Source organism: Budorcas taxicolor, chromosome X (genome assembly GCF_023091745.1).
Source record: "Budorcas taxicolor isolate Tak-1 chromosome X, Takin1.1, whole genome shotgun sequence".
Lineage (NCBI taxonomy): Eukaryota > Metazoa > Chordata > Mammalia > Artiodactyla > Bovidae > Budorcas > Budorcas taxicolor.
This window is the reverse complement of record NC_068935.1, coordinates 72,006,465-72,028,722: the sequence shown is the minus strand read 5'-3', so window position 1 is coordinate 72,028,722 and position 22,258 is coordinate 72,006,465.

The following is a 22,258-nucleotide window of genomic DNA, read 5'->3' as shown; positions in this document are numbered from 1 at the left end:
ACTGCTGACCTTTGCAAATTTGCTGGTGTATTGAGCACAGCACTGTAACAGCATCATGTTTTAGTATTTGAAGTAGTTCAGCTAGAATCCCCTCACCTCTGCCAGCTTCATTCATAGTAATGCTTCCTAAGACCCGCTTGACTTCACACTCCAGAATGTTTGTCTGTAGGTGAGTGATCACACCATCGTGTTTATTCAGGTCATTAAGACCTTTTTTTTTACAGTTCTTCTGTGTCTTCTTGTCATCTCTTCTTAATATCTTCTGCTTCTGTTGGGTCCAAACAGTTCCTGTCCTTTATTTTGTGTCCATCTTTACATGAAATGTTCCCTTGTTATCTCCAATTTTCTTGAAGAGATCTTTCCCATTTTATTGTTTTCATCTATTTCTTTCTTTTGTTCACTTACAAAGGCTTTCTTATCTCTCCGTGCTATTCTTTGGAACTCTGCATTCAGATGGGTATATCATTAAGCTTAAATTCTATTATGTGTAGATAATAATGTTCAAGGGGAGTATATAAAATTTCTAAAAATTATGAAGATGATTGTACAATGGAGAAAAATAAAGCAGGGGTGGAAGATAAGGAGTATAGCACATGGTAAATGTGTTACTGACATACTTCTAAGTAGCATGGTCATAAAAGACCTCACTGAGAGAATGTCATTTGAACAAAGAGCTGAAGGAGACGGGGGAGTGTGAAATGAGGATGCATGCAAGGTAGAAGGAAGGGATTCAGGGAGAGGAACCTGTATGTGTAATGACTTTGAGGAAGAAATGTAGGTTGTGTGTTTGATAAATAACAAGGAGACCAATATCTTAGTAGAGTGATGGACAATAACCGGAGATAAGGTCAGAGAAGACAAATGAGGAAGATCCTAGAGGCCACTATAAAGAATTTAGATTTTATTTTGAGTGAGATCTTGAGCCATTTAAGGATTCTGAGTAGAAGAATGATTTCATCTGACTTGTTTTAACAGGACTGCTCTGGTTACTACATTAAGAGTGGATTTTTGATATTACCATATTGCTTTTCCAAAGTGAATATACCAATTTAAATTCTAATTACTCATTAGCAGGGCATGAGGATTTGGGCAGCTAAGCATGTTCAACTAGATCCCTCTCCATTTCTGTTATAAGATTTGGTTGACTTTTTATCAAGAATGTTGTGCATATACCTGAATATCACCAGCACCTAGCACAATACCTGAAATGGGGAATTGTTGATGATACGTGAATGAATCTCAAAATTTTTCAGAGCTAAAAGACATTCAGATATCATCAAATCCAACTTTATATTCACAGATGTAAGATACTAAGACCCAAGGTAGTGAGTATCTTAAGGTCCCAAAATTAATTTTAGCAGAGTGGGGATTAGATATCCAAGTGTCCTGACTTTGAGTCAATTTTCCAGTCCCCATATGTTTTCCTAAACTTGACCATAAAATCACCTGGAAGTCACCCCACATGCCTGAATAAGAATCAGAAACTCTGGGACAGTACTTCTCAAAATCAGTGCCTAAATATCACCTGTAAACCTTATTAAAATGATTCAGATTCAATGTATCTGTGGAAAGGATCTGAATGTCTGGAGTCCTGATGAGCTCCCAGATGATACAGATATTCCTGATTTTTTCACAACACTTTAGGGAGCAAGGCTATGGAAGATGTGTAAAAGTAGAAGATGTATAAAAGTAATAGCTACATTACAGACAAGCAAAAACTGAGAGAATTCAGCACCACCAAACAAGCTTTTAACAAATGCTAAAGGAACTTCTCTAGACAGGAAACACAGAAAAGGTGTATAAACTCGAACCCAAAACAACAAAGTAAATGGCAATGGTATCATACTTATCAATAATTACCTTAAATGTAAATGGGTTGACTGCCCCAACTAAAAGACAAACACTGGATGAATGGATACAAAAACAAGACCCCTATATATGTTGTCTACAAGAGGCCCATCTCAAAACAAGGGACACATACAGACTGGACGTGAAGAGCTGGAAAAAATATTCCATGCAAATAGAGACCAAAAGAAAGCAGGAGTAGCAATACTCATATCAGATAAAATAGACTTTGAAATAAAGGCTGTGAAAGAAGACAAAGAAGGACACTACATAATGATCAAAGGATATATCCAAGAAGAAGATATAACAATTACAAATATATATGAACCCAACATAGGAACAAACAATATGTAAAGCAAATGATAATAAGTATGAAAGAGGACATTAACAATAACACAATAATAGTGGGAGACTTTAAAACCCCATTTGCACCTATGGATAGATCAACTAAACAGAAAATTAACAAGGAAACACAGACTTTAAATTATACAATGGCATTTAGACATAACTAATATCTGTAAGATATTTCAACCTAAAACAATGAATTTCACCTTTTTCTCAAGTGCACATGGAACCTTCTCCAGGATTGATCACATCCTGGGCCATAAATCTACGCTTGGTAAATTCAGAAAAATTGAAATCATTCCAAACATCTTTTCTGACCACAATGCAATAAGATTAGATGTCAATTACAGGAGAAAAATTATTAAAAATTCCAACATATGGAAGCTGAACAACACACTGCTGAATAACCAAAAAATCACAGAAGAAATCAAAAAAGAAATTAAAATATGCATAGAAATGAATGAAAATGAAAACACAACAACCCAAAACAAAAGCCCAGGACCAGATGGCTTCACACCTGAACTGTACCAAAAATTTAGAGAAGAGCTAACACCTATCCTACTCAAACTCTTCCAGAAAATTGCAGAGGAAGGTAAACTTCCAAGCTCATTCTATGAGGCCACCATCACCCTAATAACAAAACCTGACAAAGATGCCACAAAAAAGAAAACTACAGGCCAATATCACTGATGCACATAGATGCAAAAATCCTTAACAAAATTCTAGCAAACAGAATCCAACAACATATTAAAAAGATCATACATCATGACCAAGTGGGCTTTAGCCCAGGGATGCAAGGATTCTTCATTATCCACAAATCAATCAATGTAATACACCACATTAACAAATTGAAAGATAAAACTCATTTGATTATCTCAATAGGTACAGAGAAAGCCTTTGACAAAATTCAACATCCATTTATGATTAAAAAAAACACTCCAGAAAGAAGGCATAGAAGGAACATGCTGCTGCTGCTGCTGCTAAGTCGCTTCAGTTGTGTCCGATTCTGTGCAACTCCATAAAGGACCTCAACATAATAAAAGCCATATGTGACAAACCCACAGCAAACACTATCTTCAAGGGTGAAAAGTTGAAAGCATTTCCCCTAAAGTCAGGAACAAGACAAGGATGCCCACTCCCACCACTACTATTCAACATAGTTTTGGAAGTTTTGGCCACAGCAATCAGAGTAGAGAAAGAAATAAAATGAATCCAGATTGGAAAAGAAGTAAAACAATCACTGTTTGCAGATGACATGATTCTCTACATAGAAAACCCTAAAGACTCCACAAGAAAATTACTAGAGCTAATCAGTAAATATAGTAAAGTTGAAGGATATAAAATAAACACACAGAAATCCTTTGCATTCCTATACACTAACAATGAGAAAACAGAAAGAAAAATTAAGGAAACAATTCCATTCACCATTGCAAAGAAAATAATAAAATACTTAGGAATATATCTACCTAAAGAAAACAAAAGACGTATATATAGAAAACTATGAAACACTGGTGAAAGAAATCAAAGAGGGCACTAATAGATCGAGAAATAACAGTGTTCATGGATCGGAATAATCAATATTGTGAAAACGAGTATACCGCCCAAAGCAATCTATAGATTCAATACAATCCCTATCAAGCTATCAACGGTATTTTTCACAGAACTAGAACAAATAATTTCTCAATTTGTATGGAAATGCAAAAATCCTCGAATAGCCAAAGCAGTCTTGAGACAGAAGAATAGAACTAGAGGAACCAATCTGCCTGACTTGAGGGTATACTACCAAGCTATAGTCATCAAGACAGTATGGTACTGGCACAAAGACAGAAACGTCTATTAATGGAACAAAATAGAAGGCCCAGAGATAAATCCATGCACCTATGGACACCTTATCTGTGACAGAGAAGGCAAGAATATACAATGGAGAAAGACAATGTCTTTAACAAGTGGTGCTGGGAAAACTGATCAACCACCTGTAAAAGAATGAAACTACAACACTTTTTAACACCATACACAAAAATAAACTCGAAATAGATTAAAGATCTAAATGTAAGACCAGAAACTATAAAACTTCTCCAGGAAAACACAGGCAAAACCCTATCTGACATAAATCACAGCAGGATCGTCTCTGACCCACCTCCCAGAGTAATGGAAATAAAAGCAAAAATAAACAAATGGGATCTAATTAAATTTAAAAGCTTTTGAACAACGAAGGAAACTATAAGCAAGGTGAAAAGACAGCCTTCAAAATGGGAGAAAATAATAGCAAACGAAGCAACTGACAAAGAATTAATCTCAAAAATATACAAGCAACTCCTGCAGCTTAATTCCAGGAAAATAAACGACCCAATTAAAAAAAAAAATGGGCCAAAGAACTAAACATACATTTCTCCAAAGAAAACGTACAGATGGCTAACAAACTCGTGAAAAGATGCACAACATCACTCATTATCAGATAAATATAAATCAAAACCACAATGAGGTGCCATTTCACACCAGTCAGAATGGCTGCGATCCAAAAGTCTACAAACAATAAATGCTGGAGAGGGTGTGAAGAAAAGGGAACCCTCTTACACTGTTGGTGGGAATGCAAACTAGTACAGCCACTATGGAGATTGCTGTGTAGATTTCTTAAAAAACTGGAAATATAACTGCCATACAACCCAACAATCCCACTGCTGGGCATACACATCAAGGAAACCAGAATTGAAAGAGACACGTGTACCCCAATGTTCATTGCAGCACTACTTATAATATCCAGGACATGGAAGCAACCTAGATGTCCATCAGCAGGTGAATGGATACGAAAGCCATGGTACATATACACGATGGAATATTACTCAGACCTTAAAAAGAATAGATTTGAATCAGTTCTAATGAGGTGGATAAAACTGGAGCCTATTATACAGAGTGAGGTAAGCCAGAAAGGAAAACACCAATAGAGTATACTAACACATATATATGGATTTAGAAAGATGGTAATGATAACCCTATATGCAAGACAGAAAAAGAGACACAGATGTATAGAACAGTCTTTTGAACTCTTTTGGAGAAGGTGAGGGTGGGATGATTTTGGAGAATGATATTGAAACATGTATCTTATCATATGTGAAACAGATTGTCAGTCCAGGTTCGATGCATGAGACAGGTTGCTCGGGGCTGGTGCACTGGGATGACCCAGAGGGATAGAATGGGGAGGGAGGCGGGAGGGAAGTTCGGAATGGGGAACACATGTTCACTCATGGCTGGTTCATGTCAATGTATGGCAAAACCACTACAATATTGTAAAGTAATTAGCCTCCAATTAAAATAAATAAGTTTAAAAAATAGCTACATATATCCTCTCTATAAGACATACACATGAATACATTCTTCCTTCTTTTTTAATATAAATTTATTTATTTTAATTGGAGGTTAATTACTTTACAATATTGTATTGGTTTTGCCATACATCAACATGAATCCACCACAGGTATACACGTGTTCCCCATCCTGAACCCACCTCCCTCCCCATACCATTCCTCTGGGTCATCCCAGTCCACTAGCCCCAAGCATCCAGTATCATGCAGCGAACCTGGACTGGTGATCCATTTCATATATGATATTACACATGTTTCAGTGCCATTCTCCAAATCATCCCACGCTCGCCCTCTCCAACAGAGTCCAAAAGCCTATTCTCTCTATCTGTGTCTCTTTTGCTGTCTCGCATACAGGGTTATCATTACCATCTTTCTTAATTCCATATATATGTGTTAGTATACTGTATTGGTGTCTTTCTTTCTGGCTTACTTCACTCTGTATAATAGGTTCCGGTTTCATCCACCTCATTAGAACTGATTCAAATGTATTCTTTTTAATGACTGAGTAATACTCCATTGTGTATATGTACCACAGCTTTATCCGTTCATCTGCTAATGGACATCTAGGTTGCTTCCATGTCCTGGCTATTATAAACAGTGCTGCAATTAACATTGGAATACATGTGTCTCTTTCAATTCTGGTTTCCTTGGTGTGTATGCCCAGTAGTGGGATTGCTGGGTCATAAGGCAGTTCTATTTCCAGTTTTTTAAGGAATTTCCACACTGTTCTCCATAGTCACTGTACTAGTTTGCATTCCCACCAACAGAGTAAGAGGGTTCCCTTTTTTCTACACCCTCTCCAGCATTTATTGCTTGTAGATTTTGGATCACAGCCATTCTGACTGGTGTGAAATGATACCTCATTGTGGTTTTGATTTGCATTTCTCTGATAATGAGTAATGTTGAGCATCTTTTCATGTGTTTGTTAGCCATCTATGTGTCTTCTAAATAAACAAATGGGACCTAATTAAACTTAAAATCTGTAAAGAAAGGAAACTATAAGCAAGGTGAAAAGACAGCCTTCAGAATGGGAGAAAATAATAGCAAATGAAGCAACTGACAAACAACTAATCTCAAAAATATACAAGCAACTCCTGCAGCTCAATTCCAGAAAAATAAACGATCCAATCAAAAAATGGGCCAAAGAACTAAATAAACATTTCTCCTTCTTCCTTCTTAAATGTAAAACTTAAGTATAAGCCTGTTTTCTTATTAGTTACCTCTCAGTGAAACTCATCACCTGCAGCAAAATTTTGATAGATGGTTATTGAATTTTCTATTAACCTATTTTATAAATTATATGTTTTCCATATTATCATCTGAAGTGGTGATGACACAATTTTTTTTAAATTTGATTAACCATGTGATTGGTTCTAGAATCAAAAAGAGTGATAAGGAAATACATTTTGTATCTTAGTATTCAAGTTAACAAAATTTTTGTTTCTGGCTCATCCAAACTAGTTTCAAATTTAATTTTCTCTGTAGCACATCTCTCTCTAAATTGCAGATTCAACAACATCCTAGAAAACATCTTAGTTTTCTGAAAAATAATTGATATTGTAATTTAGTATATGTTCTCTTGTGATTTGTCTATAAATAACATGCTTACAGAGTAGGCAGGAAGGAAAATTCATGCAATGAGATGAATTAACTGGGGTCAGGATAATACCTAATACCCACTGGTCTCTGTGAGCCTCTAGTGCTCAGTAAGGACCACTGGCATCAAGGGAGAACCAAGTTCCAGACTTTCTAGGCTTGTGGCCTATAATAATTCTTAGAACTTCAAAATAAGATAGGAAATGCCTTCTAATATGTTCCCAGGAATCCAAAGTCAGAGCATAACTTCCTACTTGCATTTTGAGGATATAGCAAGTTTACTTCACATTCTAGAGAAGAGTTAGCCTCACAAAGCCATTGTATTTTGAAATTGGATAATTTGACACAGAGGGGTGGTATGGGGAGGGAGGTGGGAGGGGGGTTCAGGATGGGGAACACGTGTGCACCCGTGGTGGATCCTTGTTGATGTATGGTAAAACCAATAAAATATTGTAAAGTAATTAGCCTGCAATTAAAATAAATAAATTTTTTAAAAAGTTAGTCTAAGTAGAGAAAGTATTCTTACTTGTGGAGTTGTTAAGGTTGTAGTACTGCTAATAGTGTCTTCCATTTGTTGTGTTTGAACATCCTGTGCTTCAAACTGCAGTATCAAATTTATCCTTTTCAGGGCAGAAATCTGGAAAAAATTAATATGGTCATAAGAAAAAACTTACTGTGAAAATATACTATCGGAATAACAATTTATTTATTTATTTACTTTTACCTTTTCAAGGTTCATACTCCTTAGTTTAGCATCCATAGACTTAAATACATCTGCAATGGACTTGGTTACCTATAAGGGTTATTTAAAAATGACTGAGATGGCAATGATGACCCTGTATGCAAGACAGCAAAAAAGACACAGATGTGTATAGTGGACTTTTGGACTCAGAGGGAGAGGGAGAGGGTGGGATGATTTGGGAGAATGGCATTGAAACATATATACTATCATGTAAGAATCGAATCGCCAGTCTATGTCCAATGCAGGATACAGCATGCTTGGGGTTGGTGCACGGGAATGACCCAGAGGGATGTTGTGGGGAGGGAGGTGGGAGGGGGGTTCATGTTTGGGAACGCATGTACACCTGTGGTGGATTCATGTCAATGTATGGCAAAACCAATACAGTATTGTAAAGTAAAATAAAGTAAAAAAAAATTTTTTTAAATGACTGAGAATCCTGTAATATAAACAATCTCAAAAATTTTTATAGTTTCTTATTTTACTTGTAGATCATCTTACAAAATTATCTACCATTTTATTAACAGTAAAAATGCAGTATGTGTTTCTGGTCTAGGCACTGACTATCTTTTATCTTTATTCACTTCAAGACAACTAATTAGACCTTAGTTGAAAAGCCACTACAAAAATCATTTTCCTCACTAAGCATTTTGACTATATCTCTCCTTCCCATGAGGGACTTTACCAGTAAGTACCCTTGTAGTACCTTGCAACAAGGTGACTTTAGACTTCTGACAATTATTAATACCTTCAACAACTTAAATCAAAATACTAAGGTTTACTTTGCCCATTGTTACTGCAGTTTCAACTCCGGCTGCCACAGCATCAAACCTAGCACTCATTCTCAAGAACTTAATTGCTTGTTTCTTCTGACAGATTACATCCTTATCATGTATTCATGCAACTTAGGTATTTCCCTTCTGAATAGCCTGTTTTTAACAGAGCAGAATAGTGAAAAAAAAAAAAAAAAACACCAAAAAGAAATACTGGGAGTGAAAGTACAGATATTTTAGAAATGGGGAAACAATGCTCAACTAACCAATTTTTAAAAATATTTAAGAGCTTTTACAATTAGTTTTTTAGCAAATAAAAGGAGAATTTGGGAGCCATCCAAAGATGGTGGAGGAATAGAATGGGGAGACCAATTTCTCCTCCAAAAATTCGTCAAAAGATAATTTGAATGTTGTGCAACTTCCACAAAAAAATGTTTGAATGCTGGCAGAGGACACCAGGTACCCAGAAAGGCAGCCCAATCTCTTTGAAAGGAGGTACGATCAAATATAAAACATGGAAACAGAAACAAAAGATTTAGGGATGGAGACTGTCCTGGAGAGGGTGTCATGAAGGAGGAGATGTTTCAACACAGTAGGAAACCCTCTCACAGGCATGTCTGTGGGAAACTTTGGAATCTCAGAGGGCAAAATAAATTGGAGGAAAAAAAAAACCCCACAGAATGCATGCCAAACTGCAACTACTAGCAGAGAAGTGGTACAGCAGCAAGTGAGGGCTGGGTAGGGAGGCACAGGCTGCATAGTTAGTCCTTAGGGTAAGGACCGGGACTAAATGTCCTGAGGACAATATGAGGGAGCTAATGTGAGATAGTAACACAAGTTATTGTATCACTAGAGACAAAAGAAATATATATATATATATATATATATATATATATATATATTTTCCTGCAAAAGGCTCTAACTCCTCAGAGTGACCCCTGGTGCTCTCACAGAACAAATTATTGAACAAATACCAAAGGAGAGCAACCCAGCTGCCATATACGGCCCTCCCTCCCCAGAGGCAGAGAGGGAGATATATGACAGCCAGAGCCTGAAGGCAAGGGGCTGCTGCCATCTTGGCCCCAGATACCTCATCTTCCTCCCAACTATGAGCAGGCCAGTTTCTAACCACATCTTCCTGGGATTCTGGATGCTTCACATCTGCCAGGAGTGTCACAGCCTGAGATCAGCTTCCCAGAGGAGACACACAGCACACCTGAGACTGTGCCCTCTGGGCACAGCAGGGAAACCAAGCAGCCAGGACTGAGTAGGTGCAAAACATGCATAGCCCATCTGGGTCAGTGTGCTTGCCAAGTACCTGGTCACCTGAGTTGCTTGGACCTGGGAAGGGCAAAAAACGAACAGCCCATTGGGGTCTGTGTCCTTACAGAGTACCCAGGCACCTGAGCAGCTTAGCCCAGGGAAGGGCACAAATGCAGCACACACTTGGGACAGTGCCACTGCAGAGCACTGTGAAGCCTGAGAAGTGTGGACCTGGGAAGTACACACTGCCTTGGGCTGTGTCAAAACCAGTGTGATTCATCCACTGCAAGCACTCCTCACACATGACAGTGGTATTTGTTTACAATGTCCCTCCCTCCCTACAGCACAACTGAACTGCTGCTGCTAAGTCGCTTTAGTCATGTCTGACTCCATAGATGGCAGCCTACCAGGCTCCCCCATCCCTGGGATTCTCCAGGCAAGAACACTGGAGTGGGTTGCCATTTATTTCTCCAATGCATGAAAGTGAAAAGTGAAAGTGAAGTCGCTCAGTCGTGCCCGACTCTTAGCAACCCATGGACTGCAGCCTACCAGGCTCCTCCATCCATGGGATTTTCCAGGCAAGAGTACTGAAGTGCATTGCCATTGCTTTCGCTGCACAACTGAACAGATGAACCTAAATAAGTGGCCACATTCACCCCTTGTGTCAAGGTGGAAATTAGATACTGAAGAGACTTACAAACAGAGGAAGCCAAAATAAACAAAGAAGGGGGAAATGCTCTGGAAGTAACAGGTGCAACAGACTAAGACCCTGCAGTTAATGCTGAGACTGTGCATGTAAGGAACAACCAGAGACCTTGAGAAGTATAAGCTGGAACAAGGGGCTATCTGACACTGAATTGACCCAACACTGTCTCAACTGCTCCACAGAAGTTCCTAGATATATTTTTACTATTATCACTTCTTAACGTTTTTAAAGCATTAGTTCTTTATTATGCCTTTAACTTTCATTTTATAGCCTATTATTACCTTTCAAAAAACCCCTATTTTAAAAAAACAAATTCCGTATATGTTTTTTAAATTTTTGTTATTGATTTTGTTTTGTATTTTTTATATTGTGTTTTTAAGACTCTAACCTCTATTCTAGGTTCCCAATCTTTGCTTCCCCATATTTTTTAATCAGTTTTGTACCTGATTAAAGTATCCATTTTCAGTATCCATTTTCACTTAGAGATTTGATTACTGGCTCGATTGCTCACTCCACTTTTGATTCTCCCTTTTCTCCTCCAGGTCACCTCTATCTCCTTCCTCCCTCTTCTCTTCTCTACATAACTCTGTGAAACTCTCTGGGTGTTATGGGCTATGGAGAGAAGTTAGGGATTTGACTACTGACTTGATTGCTCCCTCCCCTTTTGACTCTAACTTTTCTCCTCCTGGTACCTCTATCTCCCTCCTCCCTCTTCTCTTCTCTATATAACTCTATGAATCTCTGGGTGTCCCTGGTTGTGGAGAATTGTTTCACCATTAACCTGTGGGTTTTATATTCTGTGCTGTATGGATGAGAAATCTTGAGGCTACTGTAATAGATGGATCAAAAGCCAGAGGCAGGAAACTTAACTCCAGAACTTTAGAACATCAGAGAACACCTGACGGCAGAGAACATTAATAGATAAGAGCTCACCCCAAATTCTCCATACCTACACTGAAACCAAGTTTCACCCAAGAGCCAACAATTTCCAGTGTAAGGCACACCATGCTAATTTTCCAGAAAAACAGGAGCACAACACTGAACATTAAATGACAGGCTGCCCAAAGTCATGCAAAACCCATGGACACCTCAAAAGTCACTACTGCACGCTTCATTACACTCCAGAAAGAATAGGTCCAGTTCTACCCACCAGAGCACAGATGCAAGCTTCCCCAAACAGGAATCATTGACAAGGCACTAGTCCAACTCCACCCACAGGGAGCACACTCCACAATTAAGAGGAATCATGGTCTTCCAGCCTGAAAAAGGGCACCCCAAACACAGCAACCTAAAAAAAAAAAAAAAAAAAAGGCAAGGCAGAGAAATATTCAGCGGGTGCAGGAACATGATAAAAACCCACCAAACCAAACCAAAGAGGAAGAGATAGGGAGTCTACCTGAAAAAAGAATTCAGAATAATGATAGTAAAGATGATTCAAAACTTGAAAACAAAATGGAGTTACAGATAAATAAACTAGAAACAAGGACTGAGAAGATGCAAGAAATGTTTAACAAGGACCTAGAAGAAATGTCAGCTCACTCCAGTATTCTTGCCTGGAGAGTCCCATGGACAGAGGAACCTGGTGGGCTACAGTCCATGGGGTCATGAAGAGTCAGACATGACTGTGCGATGACTAACACACAGAAGAAATAAAGGAGAGTCAATCAATAATGAACAATGCAATAACTGAGATGAAAAGCACTCTGGGGGGAACCAACCATGTAACAACTCAGGCAGAAGAGAGGATAAGTGAGTTGGAAGATAGAATTGTGGAAATAAATGAAGCTGAGAGGAAAAAAGAATTAAAACAAATGAGGACAACCTCAGAGACCTCTGGGACAATGTTAAACGCACCAACATTCGAGTGATAGGTGTCCCAGAAGAAGACAAAAAGAAAGGGCAGGAGAAAATACTTGAGGAGATAATAATGCAAAAGTCCCTAAAATGGGGAAAGAAATAGCAACCCAAGTCCAAGAATCTCCTATTTATCCCAAATAGGATAAACCCAAGGCAAAACACTGCAAGACACATATTAAACAAAGTAACAAAAAATTAAACACAAACAACAAATAATAAAAGCAGCAAGGGAAAAGCAACAAATAACAGACAAGGGGATCCCCATATGGATAACACCTGATCTTTTAATAGAAACTCTTCAGACCAGAAAGGAATGGCAGGACATACTTAAAGTGATGAAACAGAGAAACCTACAACCACTATTACTCTGTTGAGCAAGGATCTCATTCAGATATGAAGGAGAAATCAAAAGCTTTACAGACAACCAAAAGCAGAGAATTCAGCACCACCACATCAGCTCTTCAATAAATGCTAAGTGATGTTATCTAGACAGGAAACACAGAAAAGGTTTATGGAGCTCAAAACAACAATGTAAATGGTAATGGGAACATCCTTATCAATAATTACCTTAAATATAAATAGGTTAAATGCTCCAACCAAAAGACAAGGACTGGCTGAACGGATACAAAACAAGACCCAGACATATGCTATCTACAATAGACCAACAACAAACCTAGGGCTAATGCAGACTGAAAGTGAGGGGAGGGAAAACAATATTTCATGTAAATGGAGACTAAGAGAAAGCAGAGTAGCAATACTTATATCAGATAAAATATAATTTGAAATCAAATCGTGAGAAGAGACAATGAAAGACACTACATCATGATCAAAGGATCAATCCAAGAAGATGCAAAAATCATAAATATATATGTGTTCAACATAGTTCAGTTCAGTTCATCTCTCAGTCATGTCCAACTCTTTGGAACCCCATGAATCACAGCAGGCCAGGCCTCCCTGTCCATCACCAACTCCCAGAGTTCACTCAGATTCATGTCCATCGAGTCAGTGATGCCATCCAGCCATCTCATCCACTGTCAACTCTTCTCCTCCTGCCCCCAATTCCTCCCAGCATCAGTCTTTCCAACGAGTCAACTCTTCACATGAGGTGGCCAGATTACTGGAGTTTCAGCTTTAGCATCATTCCTTCCAAAAAAAAATTCCAGGGCTGATCTCCTTCAGAATGGACTGGTTGGATCTCCTTGCAGTCCAAGGGACTCTAAAGAGTCTTCTCCAACATCACAGTTCAAACGCATCAATTCTTCGCTGCTCAACCTTCTTCACAGTCCAACTCTCACATCCATACATGACCACAGGAAAAACCATAGCCTTGACTAGATGGACCTTAGTCGGCAAAGTAATGTCTCTGCTTTTGAATATACTATCTAGGTTGATCATAACTTTTCTTCCAAGGAGTAAGCATCTTTTAATTTCATGGCTGTAATCACCATCTGCATTGATTTTGGAGCCCCCCCCAAAAAAAAAAAAAAGTCTGACACTGTTTCCACTGTTTCCCTTGTTTCCCCATCTATTTCCCATGAAGTGATGGGACCAGATGCCATGATCTTTGTTTTCTGAATGCTGAGCTTTAAGCCAACTTTATCACTCTCCTCTTTCACTTTCATCAAGAGGCTTTTTAGTTCCTTTACACTTTCTGCCATACGGGTGGTGTCATTTGCATATCTGAAGCTATTGATATTTTTCCTGGCAATCTTGATTCCAGCTTGTGTTTCTTCCAGTTCAGCTTTTCTCATGATGTACTCTGCATATAAGTTAAATAAGCAGGGTGACAATATACAGCCTTGATGGACTCCTTTTCCTATTTGGAACCAGTCTGTTGTTCCATGTCCAGTTCTAACTGTTGCTCCCTGGCCTGCATACAGGTTTCTCAAGAGGCAGGTCAGGTGTTCATCTCTCTCAGAACTTTCCACAGTTTATCATGATCCACACAGTCAAAGGCTTTGGCATAGTCAATAAAGCAGAAATAGATGTTTTTCTGGAACTCTCTTGCTTTTTCCATGATGCAGCAGATGTTGGCAATTTGATCTCTCGTTCCTCTGCCTTTTCTAAAACCAGCTTGAACATCAGGGAGTTCACGGTTCACGTATTGCTAAAGCCTGGCTTGGAGAATTTTAAGCATTACTTTACTAGCATGTGAGATGAGTGCAATTGTGTAGTAGTTTGAGCATTCTTTGGCATTGCCTTTCTTTGGGATTGGAAGGAAAACTGACCTTTTCCAGTCCTGTGGCCACTGCTGGGTTTTCCAAAGTTACTGGCATATTGAGTGCAGCACTTTCACAGCATCATCTTTCAGGATTTGAAATAGCTCTACTGGAATTCCATCACCTACACTAGCTTTGTTCGTAGTGATGCTTTCTATGGCCCACTTGACTTCACATTCCAAGATGTCTGGCTCTAGATGAGTGATCACACTATCATGATTATCTGGGTCATGAAGATATTTTTTGTACAGTTCTTCTCTGTATTCTTGCCACCTCTCCTTAATATCTTCTGCTTCTGTTAGGTCCAGACCATTCCTGTCCTTTATCGAGCCCATCTTCACATGAAATCTTCCCTTGATATATCTAATTTTCTTGAAGAGATCTCAAGTCTTTCCCATTCTGTTTTTTTCCTCTATTTCTTTGCATTGATCACTGAAGAAGGCTTTCTTATCTCTGCTTGCTATTCTTTGGAACTCTGCATTCAGATGCTTATAGCTTTCCTTTTCTCCTTTGTTTTTCTCCTCTCTTCTTTTCACAGCTATTTTTATGGCCTCCTCAGACAGCCATTTTTCTTTTTTGCATTTCTTTTCCATGGGGGTGGTCTTGATCCCTGTCTCCTGTACAGTGTCTTAAACCTCCGTCCATAGTTCATCAGGCACTCTGTCTATCAGATCTAGGCCCTTAAATCTATTTCTCACTTCCAGTGTATAATCATAAGGGATTTGATTTAGGTCATACTTGAATGGTCTAGCGGTTTTCCCTGCTTTCTTCAATTTAAGTCTGAATTTGGTAATAAGGAGTTCATGATCTGAGCCACAGTCAGCTCCTGGTCTTGTTTTTGTTGACTGTATAGAGCTTCTCCATCTTTGGCTGCAAAGAATATAATCAATCTGATTTTGGTGTTGACCATCTGGTGATGTCCATGTGTAGAGTCTTCTCTTGTGTTCTTGGAAGAGGGTGTTTGCTATGACCAGTGCATTTTCTTGGCAAAACTCTATTAGTCTTAGCCCTGCTTCATTCCACATTCCAAGGGCAAATTTGCCTGCTACTCCAGGTGTTTCTTGACTTCCTACTTTTGCATTCCAGTCCGCTATAATGAAAAGGACATAAATCAAAAAGTAAGTCAAAATATGCATAGAAACAACTGAAAATGAAAACATGACAGTCAAAAACCTATGAAACTTAGTAAAAGCAGTGCTAAAAGGGAAGTTCATAGCAATACAAACCTATCTCAAGAAACAAGAGAAACATCAAATAAATAACCTAACTTTACACCTAAAACAACTAGGAAAAGCAGAAATGATTAACCTCATAGTTAGTAGAAGGAAAGAAATTATAAATATCAGGGCAGAAATAATTGGAAAAAAATGAATGATAGTATAGCAAATATCAACAAAACTGAAAGCACATTGTTTGAAAAGATAAATAAAATAAACAAAGCATTAGCTAGACTCATCAAGAAAAAAAGGAGAAGAACCAAATCAATAAAAAACTAGGAATGAAAATGGAGAAATCACAACAGACAACACAGAAATTTAAAAATATCATGAGACTACTGTGTGCAATTATATAGCAATAAAATGGACAACTAGGAAGAACAGGACAAATTCTTAGAAATGTATCAGTTCAGTTCAGTTCAGTCGCTCAGTCGTGTCCCATGAATTGTGACCTCATGAATTGCAGCACACCAGGCCTCCCTGTCTATCACCAACTCCTGGAGTTCACACAAATTCACGTTCATTGAGTCGGTGATGCCATCTAGCCATCTCATCCTCTTTTGTCTCCTTCTCCTCCTGCCTCCAATCCCTCCCAGCATCAGAGTCTTCTCCAATGAGTCAACTCTTCACATGAGGTGGCCAAAGTACTGGAGTTTCAGCTTTAGCATCATTCCTTCCAGAGAACACCCAGGACTGATCTCCTTTAGAATGGACTGGTTGGATCTCCTTGCAGTTTAAGGGACTCTCAAGAGTCTTCTCCAACACCACAGTTCAAACACATCAATTCTTCGGCGCTCAGCCCTCTTCAAAGTCCAACTCTCACATCCATACATGACTACTGGAAAAACCATAGCCTTGACTAGACTTTGTTGGCAAAGTAATGTCTCTGCTTTTGAGACATGCTATGTAGGTTGGTCATAACTTTTCTTCCAAAGAGTAAGTGTCTTTTAATTTCATGGCTGCACTCACCATCTGCAGTGATTTTGGAGCCCCCAAAAATAAAATCTGACACTGTTTCCACTGTTTCCCCATCTACTTCCCATGAAATGATGGGACCAGATGCCATGATCTTCGTTTTCTGAATGTTGAGCTTTAAGCCAACTTTTTCACTCTCCTCTTTCACTTTCATCAAGAGGCTTTTTAGTTCCTCTTCACTTTCTGCCATAAGGCTGGTGTCATCGGCATAACTGAGGTTATTGATATTTCTCCAAGCAATCTTGATTCCAGCTTGTGCTTCTTCCAGCCCAGCATTTCTCATGATGCATATAACTTAAATAAGCAGGGTGACAATATACAGCCTTGACATAGTCCTTTTCCTATTTGGAAACAGTCTGTTGTGTTATAATCCTCCAAAATTGAATCAGGAAGAAATAGAAAATCTTAACATATCCATCACAAGAACAGAAATTGAAACTGTAATAAAATGCCTTCCAACAAAAGTCCAGGACCAGTTGTCTTCACAGGTGAATTCTACCACAAATTTAGAGAAGAGCTGAAAACTATCCTACTCAATTTCTTTCTGAATACTGCAGAGGAAGGTAAACTCCCAAATTCATTCTGAGTCCACTAACAGTCAAACACCAAACCCAAAGTTGCTACAAAAAAAACAAAAAACAAAAAAACAACTACAGACCAATATCACTGATGAACATAGATGCAAAAATCCTCAATAAAATTCTAGCAAACACAATTCAAGAACATATTAAAGGATTATTCATCTGACCAAGTGTGTTTTATCCCAGGGCTGCAAGGATTCTTCCAATATTCACCAAAAAAATCAATATGACATACCATATTAACTAACTGAAAGATAGAAACCATATTATTATCTCAATAGATGAAGAGAAAGGCTTCAACAAAATTCAACTTAGTAAAAGCAGACATTATCAACCCATTATCATCAAAACTCTCCCGAAAGCAGACATAGAAGGAACATAGCTCAACATAATAAAAGTTATATATGACAAACCAACAGCAAACATTATCCTCAGTGGTGAGAAATTGAAAGCACTTAATCTAAAGTCAGGAATAAGACAATGATGCCCACTCTCACCACTAATATTCAACATAGTTGTGGAAGTCTTAGCCACCACAATCAGAGAATAAAAAGAAATACAAGAATCCAGATTAAAAAAGAAACAGTAAAACTCTCACTGTTTGTAGATGACATTACCCTCTACATGAAGTGAAGTGAAGTTGCTCAGGCGTGTCCGACTCTTTGTGACCCCACGGACACCAGGCTCCTCCGCCCATGGGATTTTCTAGGCAAGAGTACTGGAATAGGTTGTCATTTCCTTCTCCAGGAAACTTCCCAACCCAGGGATCAAATTCAGGTCTCCCACACTGTAGACAGACGCTTTACTGTCTGAGCCACCATTCTATACATAGAAAACCCCAAAGATACCACCATAAAATTACTAAAGCAAATCAATGGACATAGCAAACTTGGAGGATATAAAAATTAATGCACAGAAATCCTTTGTATTCCTATACACTAACAATGAAAAAACAGAAAGAGAATTTAAGGAAACAATCCCATTTGCCAGTGCAACACAAAGAATACAATAGTTAGGAATAAATTCACCTAAAGAAACAAAAGACCTATATATAGAAAACTATAAAACCTTGATTAAAAAAGTCAAAGATGACACAAATAGATGGAGAAATATACCATGTTTATGGATTGGAAGAATCAACATAGTGAAAATGAGTATACAACCCAAAGCCATCTATAGATTCAACTCAATCCTTATGAACAAACCAAACATATTTTTCACAGAACTAGAACAAATAACTTAACAATTCATATGGAAACATGAAAAACCTCAAATAGACAAAACAGTCTTGAGAAAGAAGAATGGAACTGGAGAAATCAACCTGCCTAACTTCAGACTATACTACAAAGCTACAGTCATCAAGACAGCATAGTACTGGTGTGAAGAGAGAAATATAGATCAATGGAACAAACTAGAAAGCCCAGAAATGAATCCACGCACCTATGGACAATTTATTTTTGACAAAGGAAGCAAGAATATACAATGGAGAAAAGACAATCTCTTCAACACATGGTGCTGGGAAAACTGATCAACCACCTGTAAAAGAATGAAACTAGAACACTTTCTAACACCATACACACAAATAAAACCAAAATGGATTAAAGATCTAAACTTAAGACCAGAAACTATAAACCTCTTAGAGGAAAACATGGGCAGAGCATTCTCTGACATAAATCACAGCAAGAACCTCTCTGACCCACCTCCCTGAGTAATGGAAATAAAAACAAAAATAAACAAGTGGACATAATTAAACTTAATAGATTTTTCACAATGAAGGAAATGCTAAACAAGGTTAAAAGGCAGCCTTCAGAATGGGAGAAAATAATAACAAATGTAACAACTGACAATGAATTAATCTACAAAATATAAAAGTAACACATGAAGTTCAATACCAGAAAAACAAACGACCCAATCAAAAAGTGGGCTAAAGAACTAGACATACAGTTTCCCAAAGAAGACATATAGGTGGCTAATAAACACATGAAAAGATGCTTAACATCAGATAAATGCAAATCAAAACCACAACGAGGTACCATCTCACACCAGTCAGAATGGGTGCCATCAAGCTGAGCTCCAAAAAATTGATGCTTTTGAACTGTGGTGCTGCAGAAGATTCATGAGAGCCCCTTGAACTGCAAGGAGATCCAACCATTCTATCCTAAAGGAAATCAGTCTCTAATATTCATTGGAAGGACTGACGCTAAAGCTGAAACTTCAATATTTTGGCTACCTGATGTGAAGAACTGACTCATCTGAAAAGACCCTGATTCTGGGAAAGATTGAAGGTGGGAGGAGAAGGGGATGACAGAGGATGAGATGGTTAGATGGCATCACCGATTCAATGGACATAGTTTGAGTAAACTCCAGGAGTTGGTGATGGACAGGGAGGCCTGGCGTGCTGCAATCCATGGGGTCACAAAGAGTTGGATACTACTGAGCAACTGAACTGAACCGAAGTGAACTGAAAAAATCTACAAATAAATGCCAGAGAGGGTGTGGAGAAAAGGGAACCCTCTTACACTGTTGGTGGGCATTAAAACTAGTATAGCCACTATGGAGAACTTTGTGGAGATTCCTTATAAAATTGGAAATAGAACTGCCATACAACCCAGCAATGTCACTGCTGAGCATACACACCGAGGAAATCAGACATGAAAGAGACACATTTACCCCAATGTTCATTTCAGCACTGTTTACAGTAGCAAGGACATGGAAGCAACCTAGACATCCATCGTCAGACGAATGGATCAGGAAGTTGTGGTATATATGCACAATGGAATATTACTCAGCTATAGAAAATAACTCACTGGGTCACTTGTAATGAGGTGAGTGTAGTGAAGTGAAGTGAAAGTCGATCAGTCGTGTCTGACTCTTTGTGACCCCATGGACTATACAGCCCATGGAATTCTCTAGGCCAGAATACTGCAGTGGGTATCCTTTCCTTTCTCCAGGGGATCTTCCCAACCCAGGGATAGAACACAGGTCTCCCACATTGCAGGTGGATTCTTTACCAGCTGAGCCTCAAGGGAAGCCCAATGAGGTGGATGAAATTGGAGCCTATTATATACAGTGTAGTAAATCAGAAAGAGAACCACCAATATAGTATATTAACACATATACATGGAATTTAGAAAAATGGTACTGACGATCCTATATGCAAGACAGCAAAAGAGGCACAGATGTAAAAAAAGAGATTTTCAGACTCTATGGGAGCAGGTGATATTGGGATGATTTGAGAGAATAACATTGAAACATATATATTACCATTTGTAAAATAGATGATCAGCGCAAGTTTGATGCATGAAGCAGGGCATTCAAAGCTGGTGTTCTGGGAAAACCCAGAGGGATGGAGTGGGGACAGAAGTGAGAAGGGGGTTCAGGATTGGGGAACATATGTGCATCCATGGCTGATTCATGTCAATATATGGCAAAACCACCACAATATTGTAAAGTAATTAGCCTCCAATTAAAGTAAATAAATTTAAATTTTAAAAAGACTCTCTCTATATATATATATATATACTTTATTTTGCCTAAAATAGGAGAATTGATAGTTCTTTATTTTTGTTTATGATTAGAATTTATATGCTTGTTAATATTTTAAGAAATTAGAAGATAAAGTTCAAATTGTTTGATTTTTCCCATAATCACTCAACCATTACCACTTATTAATATTTTAGTGTAAACTATTCCAAGTACATAAACCTATAAATTACAAAAGTACATGTATAACAGCATACTGTTTTCTCACCTAATTAAAAACTTTTTAAGTCAATAAGTATATGACAACATCATCATTTCTAGCAGTTGTCTTATATGGATATACCATTAACCAGGGCTTTTATTGTGTGATAAAACTAATAATATAGTACATAAAATTATTATAGATATTACACAGACATAAGCATATTCATTTTAAGTATGCATTTACTTAAATTTATATGTGAAATGGATGTAACTAGTACAGATACATGCTTCTTGTTACACTGCAATAGCTATGACCAGAGGTAAAGTTAAAAGTCAATTAAAAGAAAAATATTAAATATACCATAATCAAAGGGTACATAAGTGACTGAAATTAGAGAACATGAATCAATTAATATCCCTGTTTGATGGTTATGCAGTTTGTTTCCAGTTCTTCAATAATATAAACAGCAATGTGATCAACATATTAGTACATGCAACCTCATTTTCCAAGTTTTTTTCTAGATAACATCCATAACCACACAGTTACATTTTTTTTCCTGTGATGAGAACTTTTAAGATCTAACTCTTAAAAGTGAAAGTGAAGTTCCTCAGTCCTGTATGACTCTTTGCGATCCCATGGACTGTAGCCTACCAGGTTCCTCCATCAGTGGGATTCTCCAGGCAAGAATACTGGAGTGGGTTGCCATTTCCTTCTCCAGGAGACCTTCCTGACCCAGGGATTGAACCCAGGGCAAATGCTTTACTGTTTGAGCCACCAGGGCAGTGCAACTTTCAAATATGCAATATAGTATAAACTATAGTCACAGTTTTGTGCATTATATCCCCAGGCCTCATTTCATAACTGAAAGTTTGTTGCTTTCAGCCATCTTCATCCATTTCACACCCCCACCCTCTTCCTCTGGGCACTACAAATCTATCTTCTTTTTCCATGATTTTTTTTTTTTGAGATTTCACATAATTTAGATTGTATGTCATTTGCCTATCTCTGTCTGATTAATTTCATCTAGAAGATGCTCAAGATCCATCCATGTTGCTGCAAATGGCAGAATGTTCTTACTTTTTATCAGTGAATAAT